Here is a 23,379-nt window from a genome sequence, read left to right as displayed (position 1 = left end):
AACTAATTGGGTAATTTCCTGTATTTACAGGTCCAGTGATTGACCTGGAGAGTCACTAAGAAATGGCAATGAGGTCAGTTTCTGGAATTTCATTTAGCTTTTCTTTGACACGTGCATATTTACTTCTAAGCATCATATTGACATGTACTATTCTGCATTATCTCATAGATACATTGCTGAAATAAGTTGTATCAAGCCTAGGAAGTTGAATACCCCCAAGCTCTGAAGAAGGATTCTGTTGTTATCCGAAACATGTTGGCAAATCATTGTTAACATCATTGCAGTGTATTAGGAGATACAACTATATATGATTGATCTCATGTACAAACATTGTTTACACTAAAGAAGTGTACATGACAACACAATACAACTGTTTACCTTACCGGAAGTATTGTTGTGAAGTAACAAATTATACTTTGAATGCTTTATTTTGATTGCTAATTGATGCTTTATGTTAACTATAAATCTACGGATGGCAGTAAGCCACCTGAGCTGTATTGAATTGTATTCAATTATATACTTTTTACTTATGAAACACAGATTTATATGTGTCCGTCTGTTTCTTGGACATAATACTCATACACATTTGTATCCAAGTACTCATGAACTGTACGATTATTTACTTAAATAACACTACAATTTGCTATTGAATACACACTTATTTCTATTCTTTCACACTACGAGTTGAACTCAATCTTCCAGAATACGCGGGGTCTTTATCCCTTAGAAGTGCATTAAAGGGGGCACCGGTTGGCAGCAACTGGCTTGTGGTTAGTTCTTTATCCTTTTGTCTCAGGTGGCCTTGAGACTCTCTTTTTCCCCCAATTGCACCTGAAGTCACATGAATTTCGAAAGTAGATTGCAACCAAGAAATTAGGAAATTCATTGAATTTTAGTGCCTCCCATTAGCCCCCTTTTCTTCTATACCTTTATATTACTCAGTTGGCCATAACAAGGGGGAGCACGACCTTTGAATATTGTTCGGTGTACAGAATGTCATTTGCTAATATCGACCATTCGACACCAAATATGGCTGAGACATTAGGTTTCAGTGAAGAAGAAGCACAAAGAATTCCTAAACTCATCCAAATCACAGGGGATGAGCTAACGTCATCAGATAAACCAGAAGCACTTATCAAACAATTGGAGTGGAAACTACAGAGGGAAATCAATTTAAAATTACACGCAACAACAGTAGCTAAATACGACATAGCACAGAGGATACCCAGGGACTCCGTGTCAATTTAGAACCGACGCTCTCCAAAGAAAATCCCACCTTTGTAAAGAGGTGGCACCAGATATTGAACACGTGTTCATTAGACTTGATATTGCTGACAATTGAGGAGCTGGCTCAAAACCTAACATCGCTAGGCGAGGAGATTGATAGCATCAAAGCAAGTTTGAGCAAGGGAGCAACGGCAGAACAACTACAGACAATCTTGGAGGATATAAACACCAAGTTAGAGAAATAGAAACAGGATTTAGAGACAAATAAATACGCAAATTCAGAAGGGACACCCAATACTATAAATTTCGATATAGTCTATACTTGGCAGGAGTACTATGGCCAGAGACCGAATCAACCTTTTCAACCATCCAAGCCGAGTAAGCCTAATCCTAATGAAGAAACTACATCATCGGAGGTGTCCAGTACAGAATTTGAAGAGAGGGCAGTGCCCACGTGACAGGAGAAGGACAGGCACAAGACACAGAGGAGGCAAGTGGATCATCAACCTCTTTTTTAGAAAAGGCCCCACTAGACGTGGACAGAAGAAAAAATCCACAAAGAAACCAGTCCTAAAGAAGAAGTAGTGGTCAACATTAGCTCCTATCGACTTACAAGTTTGGAGATTAATGTTATAAGAAAAGGCTTGTCATTTGTTTCAACATCTAACAGCAACCTACTCAAAGAAAATATAGAACTTATGAGCAAATTGAAGCTTAAAGGTATCTTTGACTCCCTGGAAACAGACCAGGGATGGATGTGTCATCAGAATGTTTGGAACTCTGCCATAAGAGCACCTTCAACCCCCTCTACAGAATCACATATTGTCCATCTTTGAAAAGTCAGTGTTCGAAGACTTCAAGAAGATCTGTTTTGAACACAAGGGACAAGGGAACTTCATGAACCATGTGAAACAAGTATTGAGGAACTTATTAGATAAGGAGGAGATTATTTTCAAACCAGCTGATAAGGGCGGTTCACTAGTCCTTATGGACAAAAAAGATTATCTGCAGGAATTGTTATGACAACTTATGGATACAGAAACTTATATGGAACTGCCCAATAACCCTACTGAACAAATACGTTCCCTCAACAGGGAAGTCCTAGATGAGGCGTTGACCAGAGAAGTTATCTTGGAGAAGACCAGGAAATTCCTCGAGAACCAACATCCCATTACTCCGGTTCTATAAATCCTACAAAAATACACAAAAGGCTGGTTAAGCCCCCTGGCCGCCCCATCATAGCGGCCACACAGTCTGCTGGAGCCCCTAGTACAATATCTAGACAAAGGGCTACAACCATTAGTCCAAGATACGGAAACATACATAAGGGACAATATGCACTTTTTGCAGAAGCTATGCACAACAGAATTTGTGGGGGGGGGTATTCTCTTCACCATGGATATTACTTCATTATACACCACCATTGTCCACGAATCAGGTTTGGAAGCAAAAGAGTGGCTTTTACTAAGAACAGAGCGATGCCTCGGAGACAGACTAGTTATACTCACATTACTAAAACCCGTCCTTATGAATAATTTCTTTAGATTCCAAGATCGGTACTTCCTCCAAATATCCAGCACGAGTATGCGGGCCGCAATGTTCTAATTGGAACATGAGCACATTCTTACCTCACTTCGATGGATGAGACATCTTTTGATTTACATACGGTACATTGATGATATATTTGGAATTTGGACGGGACCCTCAGAGAAACTGCAGGAATTTTTGGGATGATGAATCTCATGCACCCCAGAATTAAATTTACCAACAAAAAAAGCACCACGTCAGTGAACTTCCTGGATGTCAAAATTTACATTTAGGGCATCTCCCTGGCCACGAAGATCTACACTAAACCAACGGACAGGAACAGCTGATTGCTTGCAACACGTTTTCATCCTAGAAGAACTATAGACAGTGTACCTTTTAGTCAATTTCTCCGATATAGACGCAATATTTCAGATATTGAAGAATACTGAAATCAATCCAGTATCCTTCAACGGAAGTTTAAGGACTGAGGATATAGACAAGATCTACTAACAAGTGTTGCAAACAGAGTTAAACTGATGTAGAGGAAATCCCTCCTGATACCTATACCAGTCAAACAACAAGACACTCTAGTTAATGTCACAACCCACTCAGTCCAGAGTCCCATCATTAAGAGAATTATCAGAAGAAATTGGCTGATGTTACAAATGGACCTACAACTCCAGCCACTTTTTCGCCAGCTAGCCACATTTGCATATCACAATAACATAGCTTTACGCAATAGTCTGATTAAAGCAGAAATCAGGACATGCAAGAGTGAGGATCTCCAACAATACAAAGGGATGCAACCATGTCATAACTGCCAGCATTGTAACAATATTTTACAGGGAAATAGTATTCCACACCCCCATTCTGGTAAAGATCAACTTTTGAAACATTCAGCCACATGCGACTCCACAAACGTGGTCTATGCACTAAAATGTCCTTGTGGCTTGTATTACGTTGGAATCACCACACGGAAAGTCAAGACACGTTGGACCGAACATAAATCCAACATTCTGACACGCAATTTGAAATCATCAGTGGCAATGCACTTCATTGAAAACAGACACACGATAGCCCAACTCAAATGTGTCATTCTAGCGCAGGTGAGATTAGGCGGCAGGGGCGGTGATCTTTACAAGAAACTTCTACAGAGGGAGGTTCTATGGATAGACTTGCTAGATTCAATACACCCAAGGGGAATTAACACAGAAATTGATTTAATGTGCTTTGTATAATTAATTGTTGTTCGATCTACTTAATGCACTGTTGGATATATTCATTCCATGGTACTAACTGCTAGCAATTAGATATATGACAACTGCTGTTGTAGATATCAGGCTGCATTGATTCATCATTCATGATAACTTTTCAACATGACTGTGGGATTTCAGAATTCTAGCTGTACAATTCCATGTTTCCTGTGATATCTTCGGTCACTGTCCTCTCTGCCATCTTCCTAGGAACGTGCTTATTCCCCTTAATAAACAAATTAGGTTAGGGGTTCTAGGAGCATCCGACCGGACCTTGTTCTGGATGAGTTGCTCCTCCCCCTTCCCGGCAAATTGCTAGGATAGGCTGAGTGTTTTTACACACATTCTGTCCTGTGTACCTACACAAATGTATTGATCAGACTTCAGCCAGGAGTGATAGTGTTCCATTTTATCACTTAGTCCAGCCAGTGAGTCCTGTTAGGAAGTGGAGTGTCTGCATTACATTTCCATTTGGGCAATCGAGGCGTGGTGTAGAGGAGGTCCCAGATATGGCCCGCACTCCAGCCACCCATTTTGAAATACCAGGAACATACTCGCTGAGATATGTGACATGTGATGAGAAAATAAACCAGAAGAGAGCCGTGCAAGGGCTTTGTCCAGTGCCCATCGGAAGAGCAATACCTGTTGAAGTGCCAATTACCAGACAACCATGGGCAGCACCGTACCCATTGAGACAACCGTACCAACAGCTGACACAACATGAAGACTACTTTCAAACTGTCCCAGAAGAGACCCAAAGGGCCTTAATTGAAGGCGAATGGTGATGTGTATAGGCGTGTTATGAATGCCATATCATATCATATCATATCATGAAACGAGGGCCCGGACAGATGTACAGATGAACGAACAACAACCGAAAGATGACACACCAAGACGAATCACCATCGATAGAGATATCACAGACATAAAAGAAGAGACGATGCCGAAACATAAAGAAACGTAACCATAAAGCAGGATGAAAGTATGCAACCAGCTAACGCTGTACATAGGCTTGTAATGCAAGAAGCTAAGAAATCAGTGCGGCTTGCTATGCTTAAGTAGAAAAATAGAGCGGCAAGCACCAACTATATATATATCTACCTCAATGAAGCACATTATATAAGTGCAGTCCACTCTACATGAAAGCAGGATTAAGCCCAGGATGGTAAGGCCAAACGGGCCAGGATTCATATACCAGCACAAAGCCAGACGAAAGAGCAGAATCGAAACTTAGCAAGAAGCAGCTCATGCCTAGGAATTCGAGGTCAACCCAAGGAAGGGAGGAGAGCGGCAACTTCGAAGAATCAAAACTTAAGAGCATAGCAGCCTGCCCATGAAGGTCGAGATAAGGAGGCAGGTGGCAAGGCCGAAGAGAGAATCAAATACGCAAATAGATGGAAAATGAAGCAGCTTCATGGTGTACAGACACGTGACCAGCCAAGCGCAAAGAGGTACCAACGTCTGATGTCACCCAAAACCAGAGGATGCCATAACTTTCCCTGATAAGAAGCTACAGTTTCTAGGCCCTCCTCAGCCAACTAATTGACACATAGCCCTAAAGTACTGATTGATGGAAGGGAGGCAGGGTAAATCTTGGGGCATACCGCATCTGGGTGAACATTCTACATGCTGCTGATTAAAGTGGAGATTTATGCTTGGGGTGTAACTGATCCAATCACAATGGACCAAGTAATCTAGAACCAATGAGATGTCGTACTTCTAGTGACGTCTAGCACGAGTGATGTAGAGGGAAGGGCATAGATGCCCACCCGATAAGAGTTATCCAATCCCCACATCACGTTACCATATACAGATATAGTACCTATAATTAAGTTATCTTTTCCAACCAATAGACTTGCATGACAAACTTTTGAGTGTTACACGTCAATGATGACAATTTTTGCCTATAAGAATTAGTGCCTGAATGAAGATTGTGGAAGTTGAAGCGAGACGGGCGATTGCATCACTGATGATTTCCTAATGTTTCCCTGTTTTTTTTACTTGTCATTAAAAAGACTTCCTTTTGCCAAACCATTTGAGTTGTCCTTATTGGTTGGTGTTGGAGTAAGAGAATCCTGCACCCCATCCACCTCAAGGTGCAGCTATCTTGTCTAAAGATACTCGATGGTGAGCTCTAATCCCATGGGCCCATCAGAGGTTGCTCTGCCCTCTTGTACATTGTTTCTGCCTTGGTAACACATCCCCGAAATGCCCCTTCCAAGATGGCCGGCGTCAGCACTAGGACGCATCGCGAGTCACTAGGTGACGCCATAAACTTTCATGGGTCGCTTCGAGTAGCAATCGGGACCGTGGCCTGCGGACTGCACTGGCTCCGCACATCAGGTTAGTGAGAGCCAGCGCAGCGTAGGGAGAGTATCCTCTTCTCTTCAGGCTTTCCCTGCTTTAATTCCATGGACACCAAGCGAGAATCTGCTGTGATGTCCACGTACACGAGTGACTGAAATCCTGCTGACTGGCTCGATCTGATTTGGCTCCCTCATTGTTTTTATGTGATTATGAAATAGTGACGGAGGTTCCCTCATTGTTTTTATGTGATTATAAAATAGTGGTGGAGGTTCCCGGGCATGCGTATATTTGTGTTCAAGTTGACCAGTCAGACTACAGCTGTTTCCCTTAGGGTTACTAGGTGAATATGAAGTTATGGCGGATTTTTGCTCGCATGCGAGCGTTTGATTTCTTTGTCATCTCGCTCTAATAGACTTGTTCTCCCTACTTTCGAGCTTTCCAATTATCAACAGCATAGATCAATTTCCCTCCTCTCCGCCCAATTGTCAGGTAAGTGGTGTCTTATTATTATTGCCTCAAAACTCACTGATCTCATCGAGCGCTCTAACCATACCAGAATATGATACCATTGGTGGAACTACATAACTCATTGGGTAATTTCCTGTATTTACAGGTCCAGTGAGTGACCTGGAGAGTCACTAGGAAATGGCAATGAGGTAATTTTCTGGAATTTCATTTAGCTTTTCTTTGACACATGAATATTTACTTCTAAGTATCTTTTTGACGTGTACTATCCTGCATTATCTCATAGATACATTGCTGAAATAACTTGTATCAAGCCTAGGAAGTTGAATACCCCCAATCCCTGAAGAAGGATTCTGTTGTTATCCGAAACGCGTTGGCAAATCATTGTGAACATCATTGGAGTGTATTGGAGATACAACTATATATGATTGATCTCATGTAACAACATTGTTTACACTAAAGAAGTGTACATGACCGCACAATATAACTGTTTACCTTACCTGAATTATTGTTTGTGAAGTAACAAATTATGCTTTGAATGCTTTATGTTAGCTATGAATCTACGAACGGCAGTGAGCCGCCTGAGCAGTATTTAATTGTATTCAATGATATACTTTTTACTTATGAAGCACAGATTTATATGTGTCCGTCTGTTTCTTTGGACAAAATACTTATACACATTCGTATCCAAGCACTCATGAACTGTAGGATTATTTACTAAAAGGACACCTACGATTCGCTATTGAATACACACTTATTTCTATTCTTTCACACTACGAGTTGAACTCAATCGTCCAGAATACGCGGGGTCTTTACCCCTTAGGAGTGCAGTAAAAGGGGCGCCGGTTGGCAGCAACCGGCTTGTGGATAGTTCTTTATCCTTTTGTCTCAGGTGGCCTTGAGATTCTCTTTTTCCCCCAATTGCACCTGAAGTCACATGAATTTCGATAGTAGATTGTAACCAAGAAATTAGGAAATTCATTGAATTTTAGTGCACTCCCCTCCCCCATTAAACCCCCTTTCTTTTATTTCTAAATGTTCCCATAGGAAAAGGATTGGGTTTGCTGAAAATGTGAAATATGGCCATTTTAAAAATTATTTCCAGGGCCTCCTTTGGCTCCCAGTCCACCCCTGGGTGCCGTCGCCCATCTAACAAATCAAATAAACATTCCTCATTTTAGTCATAACCTGAAAGATAGTCCTGCTCACTGAGGGGTTCATATTCTGAAAAGAATTAGGGCAATTAACGTATTTTGGGACCCAATGGTCCACAGCACCATCGGTGAGTTGTTCTCATTTATAAATATCCGTCTCCCTCATCTCCAAGCTCGGCCTTTCCTGTAATATAGAGAATACAGTGCTAACATTGTATTTGAGCTCAAACCTTCAAAGGAGAGCCAATTATAATATGAAATGTGTTGTTCCCTCTTGAATTCTTGGCAGGCAAGGGCTTGATGCACTACAGAGCGGAACGAACGGGTGATAGGCAGCTATTTATTCATTCATAGACATGCGTGACTGACCTCAGTGATAGTCTCTGCAGTGCCTGGCGATGACAAAGCGACTCTCCTTCAGAAAACTAGTTTATATTCTTCCTTAGTTCTCTAGGACACATGATAAAATAGCTGTGTTCACCATGTAGCGATTCAGCGCCAGATTCGTGGAATCTCTTGCATGGTTCAAAGTGACATTGCACTGCAGAAAAGTGACTTTCCACCGCCGACACAAACCCTGATTCATGGAACTGTGCAAAGTGTATTTTTGCAGTGCGAAGTCATTGTGTACTTCAAAAATTAATTTGTACTGACTTTGCACTGGAAAAATACACTTTGCACAGTTCCATTAATCAGGGTTTGTGTCCGCAGTGCAAAGTGCAAAGTCACTTTCCAGCAGTGCAATGTCACTTGGAACCGTGCCAGAAATTCCACGAATCGGACCCGAAAGGTATTATAAGACCAGAACATGTATATGCAGGCACAACACACACAACACTCTGAAAAGGTGTATGAACGAATTTGAAACAGACACACGCACAAACCACACAGGCACACAACAATAAAGAACATTGATATGTATTATTTGTCTGTATCATGAAGCAAGATGCACAAGAATAAAACAAATAAATAGAGAGATGAATAACTAGAATGACCAAAATTATTTTATTACCAATGTGTGTGGTTCAGGACAAAGTGTGCTAGCGCTATAGTTCCCATATTTATGTCATACTCGGCACAAGAGTGACTGAACAGTAGTATAAAGTTGAATTCATAATGTACTGCATGCAGATGTGGCATTGAATCCGGTGATTGAACTACACAATGTGTGCAACTTGCGCAAGGATATATATATATATATATATATTCACACAAACAAAACTTTGTTAAGGGGACGTTATGGGTAAGTTGCGCTACTAAAAACCTGTGAAATTCCCTAAAAAAAACTTTATATTCATGACATTATGGTTCGTGGAAAAACCCAAAAACCCCTGAAATTCGCTAGTTATGGTAGCCTACGCAACCATAACTGCCTGCACCATTGTGCACTGCTATCACTAACACCAGCTAAGCAACCATAACTCGCGCCACCACCGTGCACTGCTAAGACTAACATTCCATTGCACTGTTCTTTCTAGTACAGGAACCTACTCATACAGAAATGTAGATATTGGCTGCAGCATACACCACAGAGGAGTAACATTTGTAATTTTCCAAAGTTATGTAATGAAATGGTGTATGCCTCTGCATAACAGTTTTCTGTACTGTGAAACATGTACTAAAAGCTAATAACGCATCACTTGCTACATATTTCTACTAATACACCCAAAACATAAATAGACTACAATGCATAAACATATGGGGCTTATATATGGAGAGTAAAGTAAGCAAACAAGAGGCAGTATCATTAGCAACTGTGTATAATGTACATGATTGTATTCACCTACAAAAATGATGGCTGTGTTGCAGGCCTGCTTCTTCCCCCATATATGTACAGCATAAGATGCAATTACATTCTAAGGAAAGTAGTGTAAGAACATGTGAGAATAGTAATATCTATAAATGTAATACCTTTTGAAAGTTAAGTTTCTGGCTGTCAGTAAATAAAACCACCTCACCTATTTCTGTCAATAAATAAAAACAAGTGGGCCAGATATATGATGTCATGAATGATATTTGTCATGTTATCTTTGATGTCCTGGGTGTTAGTCTTAGCAGTGCACGGTGGTGGCGCGAGTTATGGCTGCTTAGCTGGTGTTAGTGTTAGCAGTGAACAGTGGTGCAGGCAGTTATGGATGCTTAGGCTACCATAACTGGCGAATTTCAGGGGTTTTTGGGTTTTACCGCGAACCATAATGTCATGATTATAAAGTTTCTTTTAAGGAATTTCACAGGTTTTTAGTAGCGCAATTTAACCATAGCGTCATCTTAACAAAGTTTTTTTTGTGTGAATTGGGGGTTTTTAGTAGTAAAATTTAAGTATAAGGTGTAGCTAAGAAAAACATGTTGTACTGCATGTCACAGATTTTCAGTAGTGCAACATAACCAAAAGGTCCCTTTAGGAAGGGTCGTTTGGTGAACAGTGTACACCTTCCAAAGAATGCCACATGAAAATATACTGTTGCACAGCACTGTGACATGTCCCAGAATCAGTACACACTTACCTGAATGAAGTATGCATGTTGGGCAATGTGGAAATAGATTTTATATTCATGTAGGGACGTCCACCTTGAACATTTGCCTTACACAACAGCAACATGTATTGGTATGCAGCTATTGCCAATGCACTACACATTATATAATGGTAGGGAAAGTTGTACTTATCTGAAAAAGACATCAGATAAAGGCAGCCTTCCTCCCTAAGAAACAGCAGCAGTGGTGTAATGCAAAAGCATAAGAAACTGTGTCGCTACCTTGCACATAACAGATGAAAAAATGTGTTGCCACACATACAGTCACTCATATTACCATTTGATGCCTTTTTGCTCAATGCCGTTCGCATATTGCCTTATTGCCTGCCATAGCAAACAAAATAAAGGCACCCGTAAACAAAGATAACAATGTGTTCACAATGACCGTTCACAGTATAATGGAAAAACATTTTTTTGCATACACTCCACGTACTCCTTATTTCTCTGTAAAGTACATAGATGCAATAAACTTTGCCAGCAATAATCTAAATTACTAATGTAGTAACGTGTGCTACCAAAAAGGACATTTACTTGTTGTAATTCGAGGCGACTTTGGCAGTAAGGATCACAAAAGAAAATCCTCTTTCAAGATGGCCGCCATAGGAAGGGAAGGCGGTTATTGCATACATAGCCCCTCTTCCCTTTCCATTGTAGTTTTCAAAAAGCACAAGTATGTGGTGTGACGCAGAACCTGTAAATAAACATTCAGCGACGTACAAGGTATTAACTTAAATTTGCAAATAAAACAGTGGAATGGTAAAGAAGACGTAACCATTTTACAGGTTACAAAATAGATTTATTTAATAACAAACTTGCAGAGACCATCGGAATAATCGCATAATCAATACAATGATTACAATGCTGGTAAGGGAGGCATTGCAAATGTTGAAGATGAGGAGGCAGTTTTTTTTGCTCAAACAAACATTTTGGGGTTTTCGTTGAAGCAGTCACTTTGTCTCCACAGTTATTTCCCAGAAGTCGTCATGACGTTGAGGCTACAGCACCATAAATGATGTCACGTTGCTCCGAATAGTGATTTCAGCGAATGGACAAAGCAGGTTTACAGTGTCATTCCACATTATTGTTATGGACAGGCAACTGCTCACCAGCAGTTGTATTTGCCGTCCGAAGAAGCCCTCACTCAGGATTTGAAAACCATGGCACGCACAGTGTGGCAATTTATACCTAGGCGGGAAAGGTTACAACAAAAATACGTGTCAGTTACCAACCTGTAGCAAAAAAAATTAAAAGATCACACAGAAAATATGCAATGTGCTACACAAAGGTACGTGCTCAAAGTTCACATTCTAGTAATATCTTACTAATGTCCAAGTGTACCTACAGGCGGAGGTTACAAACGCTGAGATTTTGCATGCGCCGTAAGAGAAAACAAAATGCCAAGTACAGAGAAAGACGATAATTTAGGTATGAAATAAAAAAGAGTGGACAAATAAAAAATAATTACATCTCTTCATTTCAAAGAAGACCAAAAAAATATGCAAAGTTATACACAAAGCTATGTGGACAAAGTAAACATTTCAAATTAGAAATATTGATGGTAAAAAAAATTGAGTGCAGTCATACCCTGCAAATGAGCAACCTGCATACTCTGCAACATTACAGGAAAATTGTAAAAAGGCAGAAAATTAATATGTCAATTATATTAGCACAATTAGATGTGCGGTTATGTAAAAATAAAGCACGGTTCGCTGTAGAGTGGGCCAAAGTAAACTTACAAAAAATGTACAGCCTCCATTCTTTTTTTGCAAATCAGTCACAAATGTGTTTGCAGCGAAGAATCTTCATTGACTGATATTGCATGTCCCTTACAAACGTTTTAAAACATGACCTTATCAATTGCTGTTTTTTTCGACTCTTTCATTCCGTGAATAGCGAGCAACTTTCTCTTGGGCTCAAGGTCAAAAAACAATTGCCCCTTTACATTCACTCGGATGCGCGGGTGTATTGAGCGGTCAACCAAAAAAGCAACTTGTGTGGCCTTTACTCAGAAGCCAAATACATTCTTGCTTTGAAGCAACATATTGAAATCCAATTATGAGAACCTCTACTCCCATACAGCTCCAGAAGCGCTGTTTGAAGCAAACAGTGCAGATGATGGCCTTAGTTTTCAAAACTAAAGAGGCCAATGTGAGGGAAATATTATTCAAAACACATTTTATTCCACACGCTGTAATTGGTCATGGTGCAGTGAGCACGAACTTGCATTTAAACGTATCATTTTGCAGACAAGAAAACTGCACTTTTTCACTTTGTGCTTCCAAAGCTCATTGGCCCCCCTCAAAGGTGACCTTGTGAAATACTATTACTTGAGTTTGAGAAGTCTAATGCTCTCTTGTTTTGGAAGTGTTTCTTGCGGTATCCGTGCACTCGAAAACATTAGTAAAAGATAAGGGGGTCACCGAAGAAAGCTGCCTTACTTCATGCTGTTCTTCAAACAATCTGGGAAAGAGCCACATGGTTGTGAATAAAACCTTTTCCCCCCGTTCAGTGTAAGGGGAAAAGAGAAGTTTTGAGAACCCCACCCCCTTATAACTTTCGCCCTCCTGCACCTAACATCACCAAATTTGCCAACTAAAATTAGAGTGCCCGATATATTTTTTTTTCCAAAGTTTGGCGTCCAAGGGTAGGACAGTTATAAGCAGCCAAAAACAGTCCTTTCTATGGAAACAGACACTCCACCAAAGCAACACAGTGACTAACGTGCCTGTCTAATGTGCTGCAGTGGGTGACGGCAGGACCTAGAGGTTAAGATATATGTCCACGTACTTTTGAATGTATAGGTGTACATTGGCTTATACCTCCACCGCTAACAAGGTCGTGTCTGGGTGCATGGGCTTTGGCTATGCAGCCAAGACTGTACACCCTCCCCAGAACCATCTGACATGCTAACCTATAGGACGAGTGTATGCACTGCAGTAGTATGATGTGGTGTTTCTGGCCAGGGCCTAGGGTTTTAGGAGTATGATGTATGGGCTACATGCTGCAGCCACGGAAGCAAAAGTCTTCATCCTGCCCACAACCACCTCAGTGATGTCCAGTAGTATGGGTGTATTGATAGGTGTGGTATGCTTCACTTATTCTGGCCACAGACTGCACTCCTAGCTGCGTGTCCATAGATATTATTGCAATGTGTTCATGTGCACTGGCTTATAACTCCAGTGCGTATAACTTTGTTGTTGGGTGAATGGCCTTCAGCCATGCAGCCAGCACTGTACACTCTCCCCTCAACTACGTAAATGATAATCAATACTACATGTGTAGCCATGGTCGTGACATGTTGCAGTGGTTGTGGGCAGGGCCTAGAGTCTTGGATGCATGGCCGTAGGCCGCAGGCCGAAGGCCATACTTACAAGACTGTAGGCCCTGCCCTTAACCACCGCAGCATGTCTCGATCATGGTGGCGTACTAAGCAATAACACACCCATAGGAAAATGTAATATAATAGGGAAATACACTCAAAAGCAATGGTCACTAACGCCACGCGTGTCATGCAAACTTTTTCAAGGTGCCTGGACACAGCACAGACTCAAATAGTATCCTTATTAGATCCCTCATTTTCTGCACGTACAAACATCCTGAAGAAGGCGCCAATGCAGAATATGTAATAGACAATTGACGCCCAAACAAGTACAGTATTTCATCCGTCTCTTACTCTTTAAACATCCCCAAGCATTGTAGGAAATCAAAATGATTTCCCAAACACCATTTCCCATGGCGAATACATCATTAACATCTACCAGCCAAACAAGTACAGTATTTAACCCATCTCTTACTCTGTGATCCTCCCCACGCACTGTAGGAGAGGAAACAGTTTTGAAAACAGCATTTCACCTATGGTAGGTAGCGTGCTGTCTCCGGATCCAAGATGTCGGGCGCATCCACACATTCTGACGCACATCACGGCTCACTGTAGCCAATCAGAAAATACGTTTTGTGTCCGCGGTGATGACGCCACCCCAACTGGCCAATTGGTGTCATGTCCGCGGAGCGAACAGGGAAATGTGACCGAGGAGCGGACATAGATATCACTAATTTATTGAGACATATTTTTTGGTCATTTTAAAGGAAAGTACTGGACGGATTGTCACCAAACTTACTAAAGCACGCTTTCAGGTCGAAGCCCCTGCCGCAAATCTGGTGAAAATCCGTCCAACGGTTTGGTCTGTAGCCGTGCGCAAAGTTTTTCCCCCATTCAGTCTATGGGAGAAAAAGACATTTTGGAACCCCCCTATAACTTTTCCCCCCCTGGACCAAACATCACCAAACTTTGTAAAACAATTCAGAGTGGCCCATATACTTTTTTTGCAAACTTTGGCGAGGATTCTGCCAGGGGGAACCGAGTTATAGGCCGCCCAATGGAAACAGCAACTTAACCATAACTACACGGCCAGTACTGTGGCCGTGTAATATATATATATATATATATATCACATGGCCCGCGGCAGCGGTCGTGTAGTTATGGTTTGCTAAACTCATAGGAAGAGAACTTTTTTTGGCAGTTTATAACTTCGCTCCCCCTGGACGAATCCTCACCAAACTTTGCAAAAAAAGTATATGGCTGGCTCTGAATTTTTTCACAAAATTGGGAGAGGCTTCATGCAGTTATAGTGGGGGGGATCCCCAAATGTATTTACTTCAATAAACTGAATGGGGAAAAACTTTGCGCACGGCTACAGCCCGAACGGATGGATGGATTTTCACCAAATTTTCAGCTGGAGCAGGGGCTTGCGCCAGAAAGTGTGCTTTTGTGTGTTTGGTGGAAATCCGACAAGTAATTTGTTTGCAAAGTACTGAAATGCATGCCCCAAAAAATGATTGACCCATTTCCCTGTTCTCTCCACGGACCAACGTTTCATTGGCCTGCGGTACGCCATGCTGTCGGCGAACAGTGGACGCGGCCGGTGGTTGGCTGGAGGGGAAGCATGCTGTGCATCAATGTTTTTGGGAAACTCCGCCATGGTTTATCGGAGGATAGTGGCATGCCGAAAGGCGTTGGAAAACATGGTTTGCAGGATCGGCTCGGGGAAGAGGGCAAAGCAAAGATATTGGCAATGTTTTGTGGTGTGGGCTACAGCTGCCGGTGGTTATGTTGACTTAGTGCGTTTGCAGTGTTTTGCGGCAGTGGGTTTTTGGGGAAATCTTCAATACTTGTCTGAGTTAGCTTGTAGTGGTTGTGGGTAAGGCACAGCTTTTTTACTGCATGGGCACGCCAAGTAGAAAGAACGTAGGGCTTGGGCACCACCCCCGCAATGTAATGTCTCCATGCATGGGAGAGCAGTGAGGCACTTAGCGGTTAGGTTTGCAGCCAAGTCTGGTCACACCATTGCTGCAGGCGAGGCCATATCAACATGGAGAAATGGAAGGATTGTTTGGCAGCACACTGTTGTGATATGGACCATTCCCACAGCTAATGACATACACTGCATTGGTGGTTAGGTGCACAGGGGACTATCATATGTTGTTCAGTGTAGGCAGACTGTATAGGGCATGGGGGGTGCATTGGAGATAATATGAGGATATTTGCAGTCAGTGCACTATGTTTTTTTGTGACGGCAAAGGCCCTACTGCCTTGTGTGCATGGTTACCGCCCTTGGCCGTAACAGTTTGGCCACTGGTTGGAAGTAGGTGTGAGAATGTTGCCTTGTTTGAGTCCGTTAGTGTAGCTATACACACTTGTAGGCAGGAAAGTACTGTGGGAAATGTTACCATGCATGCCTCTATTGCCTTCCAGTGGGTGTGCAGTAGGACGAGGCAATTGGGTGCATGGGTGGAGGCCATAGGCCTACGCCTATGTACCGAAGACCCTAGGGGTTGGCCCGAGCCTTGCTTTAGGGAGAGCAGTCAGACATTGGCACATGGAAGACATTTGTATGGAGGTACTCACACATACTTTATTGGTGGGCAGTTGTGGAGGCGACTATCATTTTTTGGTGAGTGCAGGGAGTCTACACTGAGGATGGGGAGTGCATTGGAGACAATATGAGGATATTTGCAGTCAGAGTGCTGTGTTGTATTGTGCCTGCAAAACCCATACTGGCGTGTGTGCATGGCTGGGCCCTTGAACATAACAGGGTGGGTATTGGTTGGAAGTAGGTAACAGAAAGTTGTCTTGATTGGGTTTATTACTGTACCGATATGTACTTGTGCACAGAAAAGGTAAGTGGTGACATGTTTCCATGCTGGCCACTGGTTGGAGGTAGGTTGGAGAATGTAGCGTTGTGAGAGTGTGTTAGTGTACCAATACGCACTGGTAGTCAGGAAAGGTATGTGGCCACATGGTACTATGAATGCCTCTATTGCCTTTTTCTGGGTGTGTTGGGACATGGCACATGGCACATGGAAGGAATTTGTACGGAGGTACTCACATATACTTTATCAGTGGGCAGTTGGAGAGGTGACTATCATTTTTGGTCAGTGCAGGCAGACTCCATAGGGGATGGGAGTGCATTGGAGACAATATGAGAATATTTGAAGTCGGAGTGCTATGTTGTATTGTGATTGGAAAACCCATACTGGCTTCTGTGCATGGCTGCGGCCCTTGGACATAACATGGTGGGCACTGGTTGGAAGTAGGTAACATAAAGTTGCCTTGATTCATTACTGAACCGCTATGTGCCTGTGGACAGAAAAGGTAAGTGGTGACATGTTTGCATGCATGGGGCTATTGCTCTGCAGTGCCTGTGGCGAAGGAATAGGCTGTTGCTAACAAACCCGCAATACAATGCTGCTAGGTATGGGAGTACTATGATATTGGCATGTGGATTGTAGACAAATGTTCAAACAGTACTTTCACTTTGCCTTCGGTCATTTGCATAAGTTATTATAAGTATACCTTGTGCCATACAATACACTTGTAAATATGTAAGTGTTGTAAGGTCTGTGCCTTTGCAGAATCACTGTGGTACATGGTCCACTTTGTAAAGGAGCATTCGTTAGATAAGACACCATTTGTATTAGGAGTGGTGTGGACGTGAAAAGAGCTTCGCTTCAGGGAGTGCAGTAAGAAAGTCGGACATGCAAGGATTGTGTTATTGCGTAATGTTTGCGACATGGCCCATGTACACAGATACTAACATATAAAGCGTTGTGGCGTGGGTGCGCAGGCGATACCTTTCAGAAGCTATTGGGAATGAGGACTGTATTGCAGATGATATAGGGATTTTTGTAATCGGTGTACCATGTTGTGTTGGTAGTGGAAAGGGCCTACTGCCATGTATGGATGGCTACGGGCGTTTGGCGTAACAATGTGGACATTTTTGGGAAGTAGGTTTCAGAATGTTTCCTTCTTTGAGACAATTATTATACTGACATATAGCTCCAGAGTACACGGTTGGAAATATGTATGTCTCCTGCGGGTGCTCACTGTCACAGCATGGTTGTGGAGGAAGGTTTGCAGTTGGCACAGCAGTAGAGGTGACATGAAGTGAATGCACTTGAATATGGTGAATGTTATTGGTGTAGTTGCAATTTACATACTGAGAAGCCACAATTAATGTACAGTATGGTACACCTCTCATAATATTCTGTACTTTGAGAGCGAAGGAAGTTGGTGCGACATGACACGAGTTAATAAGCATTACATATGAAAAGTATGGATAATGTACAGTCCAACACACATACATTTGCAGGTGACAACATCATGAACGCCGTTTACTCCAGCTATATACAGGATGGCAGGCCATCTGACTGTTAGCTTTGCCTGGCGTATTTGTTGAGATGGCCAACAGAAATGGGTGGAGCTTTTAGTGTGTGCAATTTTAATGTGTGCATCACTTCCTTTAGCTATGCCTGTGTGCCGCATACATCGCTGGAGTCACTGGCGTTCTTGCCTTCACTTGTGGACAGTCATTCCAGGAATTTATTTTATGTGCATGCCAAGCGTACCGCACTCTGTCATGTGAGCACCTAACACTGGAAAGGAACAACATAAACAAAAGCAAAAGCGGACATGCGCACACAGAGTATACGGTTCCAGAACATTCCATACTTTACTAACAATACAGTGAGTAGTTGGAAGTGCTTTATTTTGCCACAGAATGTAAACAGCAACGTGCCTGTTGGTGCATGCACCACTGTTTTATTTCGCAAACAAAATCCAGTGACCAATGGCGTCTATGCAATTCTGTACTTCTAATTGTGTGAAAGGGCATACACAGGGCAGAACAGGGAATGTTGCAGTGTATGAGTGCGCAGAAGGTGTGGTGCTTTAGTGTACAACGTGCGTTCCATGCTCGTCTTGCCTTGTATGTCTGCATTTGGAGGGGTTGGGGAAGAATGGCAGCAACCAATGACAGTTGCAATTTACTGCGAATGGTGGAGACATGGCAGTGTTACAGCGTTTTTTTTTATTGCCATCACAAAGGTTTGTATAATGTACAGAGAGAAAGTGAGCGGTAGAGAACATTTTGAAATATGCATACCGAGGAGCACATTCACAAATGCTAATCGTAATACACATGTGATGTAAAGGTGTACTTACATAATTTCGGCAAACTCCATGCAGTGCATGGCGTATGGGATCGTTGCAGACTACCTTTGCGGCTCATGGAAAGAGGAACTGCAGTGTAAGTTATGTATCTGTTTTGATAGACTTCTATACAATATGTGACCTTGGGGCTAAACATGCTAAACATGCTTCCCCCTCAAGGCTGTTTTACAATGAGTGTGTGTCCTGTTTAAGGAGAGGTATATTAGGTTTCAATTTCCAGAGATGATGCAGGAAAAACGGAAGGAATCAGCAGGCAACGTGTTTCGATGGTAGCATGTATGTACAAATGTTGGTAGTGGCATTACGGTGAAGGTAGTGCAACTTACAAGTTGATATGATGGTGCCGTACAAATGTTCCCGTGAATGCACACATGGCAAAATACATAAAATGTGCTTTCAGAGTGAGTAAGGACCATATGTGCAGTGTGTTACGAGGCAACGGTAGTAACGTCAAACTCTGTTCACTGTTTCAGAAGACATGGGTGGGTGGTCCAGAGTACGCACTTTGGTGTCGTGCTGCATGACCTTGTTTGGGGCTACTGTTCAGGGAAGGAAAGCATTGTGAATGTTTGTCTAACATTGTAAGGTGGTTATGGGCGTTAAATGGAGTTTCATTTCTACAAGAAAAAAGGGAAACAGAAGTTTCAAAACTTAAGTAGTAAGGCAGTGGTTGCAATATGGCTGGAGAGCTATGATCTATGCGCTGCAGTGAAATATGGGTTGGATACGTTTCTTGAAAATGTACATAACAATGAAAATGGCCTAGTGGCCTACACAGTGCCAGTGGAAAGCAAGGAGCCAAATGTTGTATTGTTGTGATTGTGCACATTATAGGGTAGGTTACTGCAATGTTGTTAATTCAGTGTGTGTACTTATGATAGGGTTAGGTGGCCAGTGTACGTAGGAAACTTGTTATGTATTTTGTGGAAGACATACCAGCCAATGTGAACTGTAGTGGGTAAGGGGTAGGTGGCTGTGTTATATGTGGGGTTAGTGGTACGTGGATAGATGTTTGTATGTATAGTTCTGCAGTGCAGTGCAGCGGCAATAGTGGGCAGGGTGTACAATGTTTAGTGTATGGGCTGAGGCCCTACAATGTACAGGGTGTAGTGAAGCGCATAGGGCCTAGGCAGAAGCTGCGTAGTGTAATAAAGGTGTGCATTGTAAATGGTGGTATTGGTATGTGTATGGTAAAAATAAGTGCACTTATTGCACTGTGGATATTGTAGAGAAATATAATAGCAATCGTTGCAGACCTACTGTTTGGTTTGAGGAAGGCCTGCACTATGGTTTGTCTATGGAGTGCAACATGTCTTACTGGTTGCTGGATTATCTTTGGGGAAAGAGAACAGAATATGTTAGCGCAGGTATTTTGTTAGTTTGCAGTCTGCTACATAGCATGCATTTCTTTATTTTGTTGACCCTCAGAACTAGTACTTCATAAGTACTGTGCTTTGTACCAGTGTACTGTGCAATCAGCGCAGTTCCTGTGGTTCTTTGTATAATCATTGAGTCTGTGGGGAAAAAAATCCATGCTCGATTAAATAAAACCCTTTGAAATGTCATTGCTACTATGGTGCACAATGGATGATAGTGACGTTACAGCACTTTGTGAAGTGTACTCTTGAAGTAGGAGGAAATGTAATGGTGTACACTATCTGGACTGTACATGTTGGTAGGATGAGTGGCGTTGTATAGCAGGTGGTGATTTGTAAATGGTTTCCTATTTCCTTTTTGTAACACAATTCTTTTATGCATTTGGTTGCTGCTGGTGGTTGCAAGTATTTTGACATTGTTCTGTGCTATTGCAGAATTCTGATGGTAGTTACGTACCTGTTAGTGTACTGAAACTGAGCATAATTTGGAAGCGTTTGACGCTATGTTTGTAGCACAGTAGTTGTTGGAGGTTGAGTTGGGTAGTTGCAATGGTGCAAATAACATTGTTGTATTCAAGTTGCAGTTAGATACGAGGTGGCTTATTCTAACTGTTTATAGTGTCCCGTTCGTAAAGGGTACGTAGCGAAGCTTGTGCATTCCTTTGGTTAGTTGGACATATGTGTACATTTTGAAGTGGTACTGTCCATTTGCAGATTTAGGTGGTGATACGTGCATATGTGTTGGATTTGTATGACTATTCTTGGAGAGCCGGTGACTGATTTCCCTAAGTGGTGATTTTAGAGGTTACTGAGGATATTTTTGAAAACTCATACTTAGCACTTTCCCTTCCACGTATCCAGTGGAAAATACTGGTACTGTACTTTGTGTACAGGTACTGATTCTGTGACTGTACTCCTTGGGTTCATTGGGGACAAAATTGTCCAACGCACACTGTAGTGCATTTAGTCAATGTTTCCAGTATAGTACATTGATTTAGGTCAATAGTGTGGAAGGGAAAACATTTTTTGTTCACTTACGAAGGTACTGGTTGGTGCTGGGGAGTAAGGTATAGTAGGTTTGTACATCAATGAGTACATTTTGGCTTGAAGAATATTAAGTAGGCATTTTCAAGATTTGCAGGTAGTCTGTGCTTTGGATATCATGGAAGTATCATTGCATTCCCACCATGGCGATTGCTTTCTAATGTATGCAGTATAGTGGCCTCCATTAGTGGAGTCCCTGCTAGTGCAGAATTCTGATGGTAGTTATGTACCTGTTGGCGTACTGTAACTGCTCATACTTTGGAAGTGTTTGACGCTATGTGTGTAGCACAGTAGTTGTTGAAGGTTGAGTTGGGTAGTTGTGATGCTTCAAATAACATTGTCTTATTCATAGGCATGTTTGTTAATGGTAAGTGGGCTATTTGGGAGTTTAGTGTATCACTGGTTATGAAAAACGTGTGTGTATTAGTGTAGGCCTATTTACTTGACAAATGCAGTACTGCGCACTGGGGAAGGATGACACAAAGGTGCAGAAAGATGTACCGAGTGCAAAGCACAATGTTTTTGGGTGTCCATTTGCATGCAGTTCCTTGCATATGTATGCTTAGTACATGAGTGCAGGCATTGCTTCAGGGTTTTAATTTCATTATGCACATTTACGAATGTTATTGTTGTGAATGTGGCGATAACCTTTTTTTATTGCTTAACTGCTGTTGTTATGTATGACGTGCGGGTGTAAACTGTCGTTATGCTTGAAATGTATGCACGTTGCATAGTTTGGTCAGAAAAGCTGCCTGATATTTTTGTGTGCGATTTGTACAAATTTGCTAGGAGCTGCTTTAATGGGGGAGAGCATTGTAGAACTGACGGAACAAAAGAACAAAGGAACCGTTTCAGTATACCAATGCCTGTTGTGGGCAAATGGAACCTTTGGCACCACCTACCACTGTAGGAGCGATTTAATGGTAGGTGATGGGAGACATAACAGCACACATTTTGAGTACATTATGGATATTTACACCTAGGTACACTGTTGATACGCACACATACCTCTCAATCTTCTATAGCCCTTGGGCGGGTGAAAACACCTGATTTTATAATTGGCGTGTGAAAGCCCATTGATTCCTATGGGCGTTTAAGGAGGTTGACGTGTGAGAGAGCTGACTAGGTGGTGGGTGACACCCGCCAAAAGCATGTGAGTTGAGAGGTATGCGCACGTATAACATAGTTGGCACTGTATTCTTGAAAAAATAGTAATACCTACTGGGTGTGGTGATGGGTAGCAATGCTGATGTTTGTGGGTACAGAATGCATAGATCGCTGTACAGTGCTTTCTCGTGGAGGTACTTTTGATTTACATGATGTTTCACCTCTGAGGGTGTAACTGCTGTTATGCACTGTTCATTAGATGTGATAGCATTACATGCAGAGTTCTTGGATGTAATGGTGGATGAGTATGTAATACTTAGTAGCCAATCAGGGAGTGCGGCTGAAACAGTACTTGAAAGGAAAGAAGGACTGGCCCTGCTTTACTGGGCCGCGGCCCTCGCGGTAGTTGGGCAAATCGCTTGTGCTACATGCAGCCCTTAGTAATGTGCTTGCTATGGAAATGGGACTACAGTTCAGCATTTCACGTGTATGTCTGCTTTTATGTTTCATGGTAGGATGTTCTTTTGTGCCCATGAGAACGTTAGTGCTTGTAGTGTGATGTTTGTCAGTGACGGCACATTTTTGTTTTCCCCCTATTGCAATTAGTAATCTGTTGTAGTATATGCAATGTACGCTGCAGACACACGTGCAGTAAGGTACAGAGGACAAGCCGAGAGCAACCCCTAACAAGGAGCACAGAAAATGGTGTTTCTTTACATGCCGCTTTAGCAAAATTAGAAAAAAAACACTTTGCACAACTTATACGAAGACGCCCACTTTTTATGACGCTTAAAATGTGTTTGTGTAGCCCCATACACAAGGCAATATGTTGGCAAAAGCCGCTCCTTCTGGGGGTGCGCACGTACTACGTCCCTGTCT

The sequence above is a fragment of the Ambystoma mexicanum genome, chromosome 12 (assembly GCF_040938575.1).
Source record: "Ambystoma mexicanum isolate Mex_15411 chromosome 12, UKY_AmexF1_1, whole genome shotgun sequence".
Classification (NCBI taxonomy): domain Eukaryota; kingdom Metazoa; phylum Chordata; class Amphibia; order Caudata; family Ambystomatidae; genus Ambystoma; species Ambystoma mexicanum.
Note: the sequence above shows the minus strand (reverse complement) of the source record.